Source organism: Anabrus simplex, chromosome 2 (genome assembly GCF_040414725.1).
Source record: "Anabrus simplex isolate iqAnaSimp1 chromosome 2, ASM4041472v1, whole genome shotgun sequence".
NCBI classification, from domain to species: Eukaryota; Metazoa; Arthropoda; class Insecta; order Orthoptera; family Tettigoniidae; genus Anabrus; species Anabrus simplex.
Window position 1 is genome coordinate 956,855,278 of NC_090266.1, and position 14,813 is coordinate 956,870,090.

Genomic DNA, 14,813 nt, shown 5'->3' on the forward strand with positions numbered 1-14,813 from the left:
TGATTAAGGCAGCAGGAAGCATTGGACTACAGTGGCTATACCGAGTCCTCAATGCCATATGGAAGGATGAAAGGATACCTGAAGATTGCCAACAAGGAAGCATTGTACTACTGTTCAAAAAAGGAAATAGGAAGAAATGTGAAAATTATAGAGGTATAACCCTATTATCACATGGGCTAAAAATAATGGAGAAAGTCATAGACAAAAGAATGAAGGATATAATAGAAACACAGAGGAAGAACAATATGGCTTTAGACCAAATAGATCAACAATAGATTTACAGTGCGAATGATAATGGAAAAACATCTGGAAAGGAACAAGCAAATCATCTTCATACTTTTGGATTTGAATAATAATTTATAATTTCATGTGGCTATTTCTAGCCGAGTGCAGCCCTTGTAAGGCAGACCCTCCAATGAGGGTGGGCGGCATCTGCCATGTGTAGGTAACTGCGTATTGTGTGAGTTGCAGGGATGTTGAGGACAGCACAAACACCCAGCCCCCGGGCCATTGGAATTAACCAATGAAGGTTAAAATCCCCGACCCGGCTGGGAATCGAACCCGGGACCCTCTGAACTGAAGGCCAGTACGCTGACCATTCAGCCAACGAGTCGGACTTGGATTTGGAGGAAGCCTATGATACAGTTAAGAGAAAACATGTATGGGAATACCCACTGAAAAGGAATGTACCAAAATCATTAATTAACAAGATAAAAATTTTGTATCATGAGAGTGTACAAGTGGGGAGTGGTAAATCTTGAAACATTTTATACAAAAAAAGTCTCAAGCAAGGAAGTGCACTGTCACCATTATTGTTTATTATATTGATGGATGAAATCATAAAAAGTGTAAAACAGAGTATCAGTAGTGATGAGTTGAATGCTTTGGTATTTGCAGATGATGTCGTGATTTGGGGAAAGGGAGAAATGGAAGTACAAAGGAGACTGGACATTTGGAATGAAACATAGATGGAGAACGGTTAGTGAATGTAGAACAGTTTACATATCTGGGTAGCATTATTAATGGAAGTAATGAAATTAACCCTGAAATTAATAACAGACTAAGTAAAGGTACATTTTATCATCAAGTCAGAGAGCTTTTATGGGATGAGAAAGTACCCAAGAGAACAAAATTAACATTATATAAACAGTATTTCAAACCAATTGTAACATACGGACTAGAAACAATGGTAAATAATAAGAGACAAGATAGTAAGATCCAAGCAGTAGAAATTACATTTTTAAGAATATTGGTTAAAAAGACAAGAAGAGATAGAATTCAAAATATTAAAATCAGAGAAAAGTTAAATATAGAACCGTTAGTACAGAAAGCAAGACTGAGATGGTTTGCACTTGTAAAAAGAATGGGAAAGGAATGGGTAAGAAGAAGAAAATTGGAAAGAGAAGGGTAGGAGACCAGTTGGAAGACCGAGAAGGTGGATGGATCTTATTTGGAAGGACATTAGAGAAGCTGGATTGGATGTGGCAGAAGTAATGGAGCAGGAAAAGTGGAAGGACAGAAAGGAGTGGAGGAGGCTTGTTAACCACACCCGGGTGACTGGAGTGGGAAATTGATGATGATGATGATGATGATTATGAGTATGAAATTTTGCAAGTCTCCTTCTGCAAATAGCATTTCTATACAATTTATGTCAGATGAGCTCCCCAGAGACTCTAAGACATGAATATTATTCTCACTGAAGAATTTCTTCAACTTCTTTGAAGTATGGCAAGGAAATCTATAACTGTTAGGTTCTCCAGTCAGTCGAAACTAATTTATGATTACCTAAAATGTAGAAAATAGCTGAGAAGGAAAACATTTAACAATCTCATACCAGAAAAAGAAAAAAATAATTTAATTAAGAATAGAAAGACTTTCTTTTTACAAGTTGTTTTATATCGCACCAACACAGATAGGTCTTATGGCGATGATGGGACAGGAAATTCCTAGGAGTAGGAAGGAAGCGGCCTTAATTAAGGTACAGCCCCAGCATTTGCCTGGTGTGAAAATGGGAAACCATGGAAAACCATCCTCAGGGCTTCCGACATTGGGGTTCGAACCCACTATCTCCCGGATGCAAGCTCACAGCTGCGCGCTCCTAACTGTATGGCCAACTCACCCGGTTTTCTTATTGTTTATTAATGACTTACTAGGAGGTCATGTAGAGAGGAAGTGGCCGGTACTAGGCATACAAGAAATTCCAGGATTGATTTTTGCGGATGACGAATTGTTGCTGTCGTTGACAGCGAGGAGCCTGCAAAAAAGCTTGAACAAGGTAGGCAGTTTTGCGAAGAACTGGTCATTGAAGATCAACAGTAAGAAGTCTAAGGTGATGGTATGCAGGAAAGGGAACAAAAAGAAACCAGAGGTAAAGTGGGCAATAAATGGGGAGGAGTATTTGGGGGTGATAAGTAGAAATGGTAGCTGGGTAGAGCAGATTAGGTGAGCCAAATGGAAGGGCCAAGCTGCACTTTCAGTAACTAGGATATTGGAGAATAAATTAAGGGGGGGGTAAGCCCTGATATACAAAGTATGGTGTTTAATGTGGTGGTGAAGAGTAAAATGCTGTCTGCTTCTGAGGTTTGGGGTGTAGAGAAGGAGTGTGGGATATTAGAGCAGGTAGAGGGTTGGTTCTGTAAGACTGTCATGGGTCTTAGTCTTAGTGTACCGCGAGTGCAGGAGCAAGGATGTTGTGTAAGGTGTACATCAGGATTGATATTTTAAAAAGAGTGCTTGGTTATTGGTGTAGAATGAGAGAAGGTGAAGGGGGCCTAATTCTGCAGTCAGCCTACCAAAGTCAAATGAAGGGCTATTATGGCGATTACTGGGTGGACAAGGTGAAGAATGCCTTAGATAGACTGGGGTTAGGTGAGTTTTATAATTTTAAATGGGGGAGGAGTAGGGGCACCTATTGGAAACATGCGATTAAGAGGGCGAGATATATTGGTGAATAAGAGCTGGTGGCCGAATGTAGGAAGAGGGCTACCCTAAAGATGTGTTTTTTTTTTTTTTTTTTTTTTTTTTTGGGTAAATCTGATGGTGAATTTGAGAGTAGTAAATGTAAATAGGGCAGTGAGGAGAGACTTAATTTGGTGGTTTCTAGGTGTATATATGAATAAAGGTTGGACGAAGTTAAAAGTAAATATGTTGTGTGAATTATGTGGTGAAGAAAGGAAGGACTTTCATTTGCTGACAGTGTGTAAAGAAACGCTTGAAGAGAGGCAGGTATTTAATAAACAACATTTGAAGTGGATTTCTCATCCATGCAATGGAGATAAGCTTTTGAGGTGGTTAGTATCTGAATGGAAGTGTGCTGGTAATTTGTGTAGGTTTTTGACCAGAATTTGAAACAGATATACAGCAGCCATAAAGGCAAATTCTCAGTTGTGTCAAGAGGAGGAAGATCCGAGTAGTGGTTTATCATGACACAGGTAGAGTGCTGAATTTTGCGAATCACACAGAGGAAATATAAGATTTCCTCACTGCTGGCTAGCAATGGGGAAGGGGGGGAGGTGATAGCATGCATGTGTCACCAGAAGGAGACATTCTAGCATATGTAAGATGCTAGGTCAGGTGAGATTGAGTTACACATGGCATCACGTACCCAGGAAGTGAAGTAATTAACCTTGTGTTTCAATATTTTGCATTTTTGTTTTGTATTTACTATAGTTGGCTGTGAGGCCAATGGTTTTACTTTTCCTTTGTTTTTGGGTTCAGTTTTGTTTTGTCCACCAGCGTGGTGTATTATTGTATCCTTATAGTGTATTGGCTGATGTTGTCTTGGTTCCATTGTTTTTGCTTGTAACTTTTCCAAGTTTTGCTTGGTTTTTCAATTGATGATTTTGATTTTTCTCCGTTAAGATCGATTAGGTTGTAAAACTGTAAGATCGAGAGAAAAATAAAGGTTACTTACTTACTTCAAACACAAGCTTTAGATAGAAAATGTTTGACTGGTGTATGCTACAGGTAATTGTAGTCCATCATAATCCTGAACCGAGCTCGATAGCTGCAGTCGCTGAAGTGCGGCCAGTATCCAGTATTCGGGAGATCGTAGGTTCGAACCCCACTGTCGGCAGCCCTGAAAATGGTTTTCCGTGGTTTCCCATTTTCACACCAGGCAAATGCTGGGGCTGTACCTTAATTAAGGCCACGGCCGCTTCTTTCCCACTCCTAGCCCTTTCCTGTCCCATCGTCGCCATAAGACCTATCTGTGTCGGTGCAACGTAAAGCAACCAGCATAATCCAAAGCAGCCACAGCCACTTGTGATGCGCCAATTGTAAAAACCTACTTCTTTTGAAAATCAGGAAGTCTAAGGACTGGAGGCAAAGATAAAAATAATTTCAACTTTTCAAATGTCTCGTTCTGGTCAATTCTCCACCGAAATTTCTGTATTTCCTTTTTCAGTAAGTTTAGGGAAGCAGATTTCCTCTCAACATTTGGAATATATTTACAATATGCAGCTGTCATTCCTAAACATCTTCTAACTTCTTTAATATTTTTTTTGGGACAAGGAAAGTTCATAAGTTAATAGGTTTTGTTTCATCTTTGTTGATTTCAACACCCTTTTCCGACACCAAAATTCCAAGAAAGGAAATTTGTTTCTGGGCAAGCTTTACCTTACAAATCTTAGCCTGCACTCTTTTATTTAGAAAAAACGATGTCCGAATGATCTAAATGTTCCTCGTAAGTTTTAGAGGATGCCACATCATCTAAATAATTCAAGACAAACTTATATTGGATACCTCCAAATACTCAAGTCTATATTCTAGAAAGAACTCTTAGTTTCAAAGCTCATTCCAAAGGGAAGTTTACAATACTGGTACAATCCAAAAGGAGTAATAAAAGCAACACACTCCTTGCTAACATCATTTTAAAGACAATTTATGATAAGCAGAGTTTAAATCAATGATACAAAATATCTTAGCTCCAGACAAGCGCATGAAGGTGGATTCCAAATGTGTATTGGGGTAGCTAAATTGAATTATTTTCATATTAAGCTTATGGTAATCAACAACTAGTCTGTTTCCGCTATCTTTCTTTCAAATTAAGAAAGCTGGTGATGTATATGGAGAATGTAAGAGTTCAATTACACCTTGTTCTAAGAATTCCCTTACATGCTGCTTCATTTGTAATAATTTTGGTGGAGACAGTTAATAAGGAGAGTTCTGGCTGAGATGATATATGCTAATTCAAAATGGTACTTCAAATATTTATATAATCTCCCAATTTGTCATTTAAAACATCTGTAAACTTAGACAATAAATGCAACATTTCATTCTTTTCGATCCCTTTTAAATGATCTTGATTCAGTATTTTAAAGGTTCTTCACAGCTTTGCACAGAAAATAAAATATTTTGATTTGGAGAAAATCCAAAACTCACCGAGTTATCAGGAAATTCAACACACATTTTGGTATGATTCATGAAGTCGCATACTAGGGTAACAGGATTTTATAAATCTTCCATAATTAGAAATTTATCAGGCCACCTTAGATCTGCCATTTTTACTGATAACATTGTTGAAAAAGATATAGAATTAGATGTTCCATTAGCTAATAGAACTGTTAACATTACAATCATCATAAACTATGTTTTTCTTAATTTTGTCCATTTATTTATGAACTCATCCAACACAACAGAAATATTTAAATCAATCAATCAATCAATCAATCAATCAATCAATCAATCAATCAATCAATCAATCAATCAATCAATCCTGATCTGCGTTTAGGCGTTGCCTACGAGATATACAAGGCCAGGACATAGCTACTAATTTGTCGCAGAAAAAGCGGCCCAACCGTGTTCACGGTTCGGCCGCTAGATGTCAGATTTCCGTTCTGTTCTTGGCGGACTTTAACATTGTGATATGCAGAGTAATTGTGATGCTGTGTTGATTTTACGCAATTTATTGTGAAAATTGTTTCTGTCGGCGAGTGTCTGTGAGGTTGAGAAGAAGGTGCACTGTTATGTACCTCTATGTATTTCGGATAACACTAAAAAAGCATGAAAATTGACATTCCATAATTTCCCTTCCGAGTGCGGTTTAAGAGAAAAATGGAAGCAAGCTATTTCTAAGCAAGGTGATATTCGTAGAATCTCTTTAGGTATCTAGCAATTTTTCTCATACAACATATTTCAGTGTAAGCACATCAATCAAAGTTCCTCCTGTTTTCATTGTTTATCCTGTTCACAAACAGAAAAATGTCAAACGCCGGAAGCGTTCAGCTCCCAAAAAAGATGTATTGCCATCAAAATTTAGTAAAAGATCCGATTTAGATAATGATGTACATACCATATCTTCATGCGTCAGCCACAAACGGAAAAGGAGTACAAGTATTGTTTCTATATCAAGGAAAGGCTACAAGTATTACTGTTAAATCTAAAAATATACGGATGAAAAAATTAAATATCAGATTACAGAAAACAATCTGTAAATTGAGAAGTAGGATACGTGTAATGAAATTGGAAAAAAAGTTTTAAGGTATCTGAACTTGACCAGAAAGCAAACCAAATTGAAAAGAATGCTAAAATTGGTCATTTAGGAGCTTTATTCCTGTTAGAACAAATTTAATTTTATTCTTCTTTCTTCATCTGTTTACCTTCCAGGGTCGGTTTTTCCCCCGGACTCAGCGAGGGATCCCACCTCTACCTCCTCAAGGGCAGTGTCCTGGAGCACCAGACTTTTTGTGTTGGGGGACACAACTGGGGAGGATGACCAGTACCTCGTCCAGGCAGCCTCACCTGCTATGGGAGGATTGGAAAGGACAGGCAGGGAAGAGGGAAGGAAACAGCCATGGCCTTAAGTTAGGTACCATCCTGGCATTTGCCTGGAGGAGAAGTGGGAAACCACGGAAAACCACTGTCGAGGATGGCTGAGGTGGGAATCAAACCCACCTCTACTCAGTTGACCTCCTGAGGAGGAGTGGACCCTGTTCCAGCCCTCGTACCTCTTTTTAAATTTCGTGGCAGGGCCGGGAATCAAACCCGGACCTCTGTGGTTGACAGCTAATCACACTAACCACTACACCACAGAGGCGGACACAAATTTAATTTTACGAGAAGGAAAAAAGAAATACGGTGAAACGACACTAAATATTTGCGTCCTCTGGCATAGGACAGGACTTACCAGTTACAAATTTCTGTGATCCTTGCACTGCCTAATAGTACCGTATCAGAAGACGCTAAAAAATTACATATGATTTTCTAACGGCGAAACAGGCATAACATCGCTCACCAAACAGCGGCTTCAATACGAATGTCAAAACAACAGATGTGCGGAGGAAATTTTTTTTTTTTTTTTTTTTTTTTTTTGCTAGGGGCTTTACGTCGCGCCGACACAGACAGGTCTTATGGCGACGATGGGATAGGACAGGCCTAGGAGTTGGAAGGAAGCGGCCGTGGCCTTAATTAAGGTACAGCCCCAGCATTTGCCTGGTGTGAAAATGGGAAACCACGGAAAACCATTTTCAGGGCTGCCGATAGTGGGATTCGAACCTACTATCTCCCGGATGCAAGCTCACAGCCGCGCGCCTCTACGCGCACGGCCAACTCGCCCGGTGCGGAGGAAAAGATTGGATTGTTGATAATTGGTGAAAGGGTGATTAAGCCCAAAGTTATTTATGACCACAATCTCAATCCATTTGTCGGATACTCTGAGGCACAATTAAACGAATCGGTAAAAAGTGACAAACTCGCTATCAGATTTCTCTGCTTCTCTCGTGAATTACTTATTTCGTTTAAGCATAGTGTAAGAAATATGTTGTAGAAAATAAGTCAAACAATTGCTCTTGGCCTATCTTTTATATCATATCTGTTTGCTGCCTTCTGAAATTACTAGTTTTAATGAATTTTTATAGTTTCTCACATTCGAACGAGTTGCAATGAGCGGGCAAGACAGCTCAGTAAAGGGAACTCTAGTGGGGGTAGTTGGAAGTATCTCGAGGCCGAGTCTATTGCGCTCTATTTCCCGGCCTTGAATATCTCTTAGGCAACGGTTTAGGGCAGTCGCCCTGGTGGCAGATTCCCTATCTGTTGTTTTCCTAGCATTTTATGAATGATTTCAATGACATTGGAAATTTATTGAACATCTCCCTTGGTAAGTTATTCCAATCCCCAACTTCCCTTACTATAAATGAATATTTGTCCCAATTTGTCCTCTTGAATTCCAACATTACCTTCGTATTGTGATCTTTCCTACTTTTAAAGACGCCACTCAAACTTATTCGTCTACTAATGTCATTCCACGCCACTTCTCCCTTGACAGCTCAGAACATACCACTTAGTCGAGTAGCTTGTCTTCTTTCTCCCAGTTCTTCCCAGCCCAAACTTTGCAACATTTTTGTAACGCTACTCTTTTGTCAGAAATCACCCAGAATAAATAGAGCTGCTTTTCTTTGGATTTTTTCCAGTTCTTGAATCAAGTAATCCTGGTGAGGGTCCCATATACTGGAACCATACTCTAGTTGGGGTCTTACCAGAGACTTATATGCCCTCTCCTTTACATCCTTACTACAACCCCTACACACCTTCATAACCATATGCAGAGATCTGTATCCTTTATTTACAATCCCATTTATGTGATTACCCCAATGAAGACCTTTCCTTATATTAACACCTAGATACTTACAAGCATCCCCAAAAGGAACTTTCACCCCATCAACGCAGTAATTAAAACTGAGAGGACTTTTCCTATTGTGAAACTCACAACCTGACTTTTATCCCCGTTTATCATCATACCATTGCCTACTGTCCATCTCACAACATTTTCAAGGTCATTTTGCAGTTGCTCACAGTCTTGTAACTTATTACTCTATACAGAATAACATCATCCGCAAAAAGCCTTACCTCTGATTCCACTCCTTTACTCATATCATTTATAAGAAAACATAAAGGTCCAATAATACTGCCTTGAGGAATTCCCCTCTTAATTATTACACGGTCAGATAAAGCTTCGCCTACTCTGAGATCTATTTTCTAGAAATATAGCAACCCATTCAGTCACTCTTTTGTCTAGTCCAATTGCACTCATTTTTGCCACTAGTCTCCCATGATCCACCCTATCAAATGCTTTAGACAGGTCAATCGCAATACAGTCCATCTGACCTCCTGAATCCAAAATATCTGCTATGCCTTGCTGGAATCCTACAAGTTGAGCTTCCGTGGAATAACCTTTCTTAAAACCAAACTGCCTCCTATCGAACCAGTTATTAATTTTGCAAACATGTCTAATATAATCAGAAAGAATGCCTTCCCAAAGCTTACATGCAATGCATGTTAAACTTACTGGCCTGGAATTTTTCAGCTTTATGTCTATCACCCTTTCCTTTATACACAGGGGCTACTATAGCAACTACCCATTCATTTGGTATAGCTCCTTCAATCAAACAATAATCAAATAAATACTTCAGATATGGTACTATATCCCAACCCTTTGTCTTTAGTATATCCACAGAAATCTCATCAATTCCAGCTGCTTTTCAAGTTTTCAACTTTAGTATCTTATTGTAAATATCATCGTTATCATATGTAAATTTTAATACTGGACATTGTCCTTGTAACCAACAATATTCACATACTGCTGACATTTGAAGATCCTCACATACACACTCTCCTTGTTCATTAATTATTCCAGGAATGTCCTTCTTGGAACCTGTTTCTGCCTTAAAATACCTATACATACCCTTCCATTTCTCACTAAAATTTGTATGACTGCCAAATATGCTTGCCATCATGTCATCCTTAGCTGCCTTCTTTGCTAGATTCAATTTTCTCGTAAGTTCCTTCAACTTCCCCTTACTTCCACAGCCATTTCTAACTCTATTTCTTTCCAATCTGCACCTCCTTCTTAGTCTCTTTATTTCTCTATTATAATAAGGTGGGTCATTACCCTTCCTTACCACTTTTAAAGGTACAAACCTGTTTTCACATTCCTCAACAATTTCTTAAAACCCATCCCACAGTCTGTATACATTCTTATTTACCGTTTTCCACCGATCATAATTACTTTCTTAAAAACTGCCTCATGCCTGCTTTATCAGCCAGATGGTACTGCCTAATAATCCTACTTTTAAAACCTTCCTTTCTATCATATTTATTTTAACTATGACAAAAACAGATTCATGATCACTAATACCATCTATTACTTCGATTTCTCTTATAGATCTCATCTGGTTTTATCAGCACCTTGTCCAGGATATTTTCCCCTCTAGTTGGTTCCATCAATTTCTGAATCAGTTGTCCTTCCCATATTAGCTTATTTGCCATTTGTTGGTCATGCTTCCTGTCGTTTGCATTTCCTTCCCAACTGACATTTGGTAAATTCAGATCTCCCACTACAATCACATTCCTTTCCATGTCGTTTCCCACATAGCTGATTATCTTATCAAATAACTCTGAATCCATATCAGCATTACCCTTGCCCGGTCTGTACACTCCAAAGACATCAAGTTGCGTATTATCTTTAGAAATGAGCCTTACACCTAGAATTTCATGTTTCTTGTCTTTAACTTTTTCGTAGCTTACAAATTCTTCTTTCACAAGAATGAATACTCCCCCTCCCACCATTCCTATCCTATCTCTACAATACACACTCCAGTTCAGTGAGAAAATTTCTGCATCCATTATATCATTTCTCAGCCATGATTCAACTCCTATTACAATATCTGGTAAATATATATATATTAAATTACTTAATTCTATTCCTTTCTTTACAATACTTCTACAGTTCAACACTAACATTTTTATGTCATCCCTACTTGACTGCCAGATCTCTGTACCCTTATCACCGCTCCCTAGACAACCCCGTTTCCCTTAATGTACCTCCCTATTACCCTTCCAAACAGATTTCCTAAGTTATATGTACCACTGCGGTTTAAGTGAGGGCCACCTGAGCGCAGATCCCTATCTCCTACCCACCCATTAGGATCTAGAAATTTCACTCCCAGTTTCCCACATACCCACTCCATAGTCTCATTTAAATCCCCTTGCTTGTTGCTTGTTGTTTTAAGGTGCCTAACATCGAAGGTCATCGGATTTAAATCCCCAATCACCCTCCAGTCAGTATCCCTCCTACACAGTATTTCAATGATAATCTCTGATTTCTTAATTTTCACCTGTGCTGCATTTACCAGATCCCACACATCCCCAACTATGTTGGTACTTATACCAGCTTGCCTTACGTTGTTGGTATCAATGTGAAACACTATCACCTTCTCCTTCCCCTCCTCCTTCTCTTCTACTTTTCTCAGCATCTGCCTCAAGCTAATTCCGGGATAACACTCTACCCTGCTTCCCTTCCTCCACACACTTTCCCCATGTGTCTAACGATGGAATCCCCCCCGACCAGAGCCTCAACCCTACCCACCTCCTTTGATCCCCTCCCCTCCTGGTCAGCCCTATCTTTCCTGATAGCTGCAGATGCTACTTCCTCCTCCCATTTCTCCCTCCCATGACCCTGCTGCTGTCAGGATTCGAACATCATTCATTCCTCCCCATAAAACAGGACAGTGCATTTGCATAACTTGCGGATTTTGAGAACTGACAAAGTACCCAAAACATTTAATCTCTCTGCCCTCTATCAGTTTAAACCTTGCTTCATATTTTTAACACTCTCGCCCATAGACTTTACAGGCTGAGTTTTCCTCAAAAATCTCCAAGACCCTAGTTTCTATGGGGTCGCTCATTTAAACGAATATTATTTTGCTAAGCAGTGTTTCTAGGGGTTTGGACATCGGGGGTTTATGTCTCGTACTGTCAGTAACAATACTGAGCAAGAGATGACATTCCTGTTGACATATTTTTAAGGCTATGCCTTTCTCATGACAGTGTTATTGCACTACTTCACTGCGTGCATGTGAGTGGAAATGAAAGCCCACCAAAGATTAATGCAGCATGATACTGAGGATTGTTTAACTAATATAGATGACGATGTGGATGATTTGGAAGATGACGAATTAATGCTAGTATATTTGGAGATAGGTACTTGAAAAATACTAAACAATAAGCACGGTATATAACAAACTACTGAGCGTTTACAAAACGGTACAATTTCCTCCACCATTTCACAGTTCTGTGCTCAAACGGGTAATACTGAATGCGCGGATCACTTAAATTAACTCCAGACTTATGCATATTGCGGTCCAAAATAGTTAGTGGTTTGAGTACATTCTCACTGGTCCTTGTTACGTGTCCCCTGAAGTATGCTCAATGCTTCTTGCTATGTCCAATGCCTTTTGGCAGAACAATTCAGTGCACAGGAAGAAAGAAACTATTATTGATTTCATCACCCAACTTGCTGCACATCTTGTTGAAGATGCTGTTCCTAACACAATTACATAAACTGGAACTGCAGGAAGGTTAACAGAACAGCATTTTATACAAGAGATTCCTTCTACAACCAAGAAGCATGCTGCTAGGATATGCCATGTTTGCAGCATGAGAAGTAAGAAATCAAGCAGAAAAGCTCCTTGTAAGGAGACATGTTATCAATGTGAGCAGTGTGGTGTTGCACTGTGTACGCAGCCATGTTTCAAAATTTATCACACGATGAAACAAGATGACTCCGTGCAATAATGTAATGCAAAAATGCCATGGAAGAAAGCGTGTACACAATAATAATGGACTTCTGGATAAATAAGAAGATACCTAACAACTGGAAAGAAGCCATAATTATACCAGTACATAAGAAAGGAGACAAAAGAATACTGGATAACTACAGAGGTATCTCACTGCTAAACACTGGGTACAAGATACTCTCAAGATTATTGCTGAATAGAGTGGAAGCAGAGCTTGTATCGACCATAGGAGAATACGAGTACCAGGGTGGTTTCCAGAAAGGGAGAAACTGCGTAGAACAGATCTTTGGACTCATGAGAATCATAGAACACAGACACAGGAAAGGAAAGGACACAATAGTGACATTTGTAGACTTTGCAAAAGCCTACGACTCGATAGACAGGAACACACTATTGAACATCCTACGCGACGCATCCGTTGGTGAGAGAAACATTGAAGGCTACAATCACTAGAGTAAGATACCGGAGTATGTTGTCAGACAGCTTCGAAATTAAGACAGGAGTCCGACAAGGGGATGGTCTGTCGCCAATATTATTTAACCTAGTTTTGAATGAAGTAGTGAAGCAGTGGAGACAGTTAAATAGAACCATGGGAATTTAAGGTGTACAGATTGGATATAAGATCAAAAACAATGTCATAGTGGATTGCCTTGCCTCCACAGATGATGTGGTGTTGTTACATGAGAAGGAAGAAGACACAAAGTTGGCACTAGCAAATCTAGCCAAGACTGCAGCAAAGGTTGGTCTAAAAATAGCCTACAACAAAACGAAGGTACTGAATACGAAGACCGATTTGAATGTAAAAGGCCAAATGGTAGAGTGAGTGGACAGTTTCCAGTACCTAGGTGAGAACATCACGGGTAAGGTACAAAGCAACAAAAGTACCAAAGACAGAGCTCAGCTGCTGCTGAAACTACGATATGCAGCCATGACTACATATGGGAAGAAGAACCTCTCGAGGAACGCCAAACTGCGACACTACACGATAAACATCAGGAATGCAACTGAAACTCTGACATTGAGCAAGAGAGCATGCAGACAATGTGAGGAGGAGGAAAGAAGAATCTTGAGACATATATGGGGCACCAAAAAGCAAGGTGAAATCTGGGTACACAGATCAAGGCAGGAACTACAGTATATGAGAGTATAGAACCAATCTCGAGTGTGATAAGAAAGAGAAGGTTAGGATTTGTTGGACATCTCATGAGGATGGATGACAGTAGGCTGACAAAGATGATGTTGAATGCAACCTGCTTAACTGGAAATAAGTGGATGAAGGAAGTCAGAGAAGATTGGGAGACTATTGGCATAAAGGAAAAATACCCACTTATGACAGTACAGAATAGGACCAAATACTGAAAGCTCGTGGAAGGTCACATATGGACAGACACCAGGATCCAGATTCAGATCACAGAAGCAGAGAGAAAGAGGAGGAGTGAGAGAATGAAGAGGTATTGGGAAGAAAGAAGACGTGCCGAACAAGTCACTCGTGATCCTTAGGGGTCGTAACAAACTGGATAGAATGTACAGTACATAAAACTAATAATAATGGTGTGAAACATGTCATAAATTCAATCTATAGTGATAATTAGTGAAATGATACAATTTTATGAACAGTAATCCTTTGTTTGACTTTTTCTGTACAACATTTTCGTAGTTGAAAAATTCATTGAAAATAATTGTGTTTTTATTTATGTCTCATTGCACAGAAGAATATACCTACGAAATGATATAAGTTTCATGATATAAGTTTCATTAAAGTTTGTAGCATAATTACAACACAAAATAAATTTATTTACTGCAGAAAATGTGTTGTTTTCAGGGACATGGTAGCAAGACTGTTAATATGTAAAAAATCACTTCGACTGAACATGCCTTTGTCTTTTCTTTTTTTTTGCAACAGAAGCATGTTAAAGCACGGTGTTTCCTTTTGTACCTTTCAGCATAATGATTTACTCTTTTGTTATTTTCTCAATTGTTTGTTTCCCTGTTAAGTTTAGATTACTTAAGTTTTCGGTAAATAGGGATTCTTGCCCTTGAATATGTAACTCTCGTAATCCTCGAATCAATACTGCCGCTTGCTGAAAATATAACTGTCTTTTGACATCAGGAAAAGTATTCTGAATAATCAATGTAATCAAATTTTGCTCTGCTCCTTCTTAATTTAATACATCAGCATGCAACACTATTTGAGGCATCCAGAAGCACAATTATGTGCACCAGAACTTTTAATTTTTAATT

The 14,813-nt window shown here is 39.0% G+C and overlaps 1 protein-coding gene across 1 annotated transcript in view; it reads right to left on the reverse strand.

Annotated features, from left to right (window-relative positions):
• The window catches only part of LOC136864575 (lethal(3)malignant brain tumor-like protein 3), a 399,309-nt gene that overhangs the window by 244,434 nt on the left and 140,062 nt on the right, over window positions 1–14,813 (reverse strand). The gene's annotated exons all lie outside the window — the stretch shown is intronic.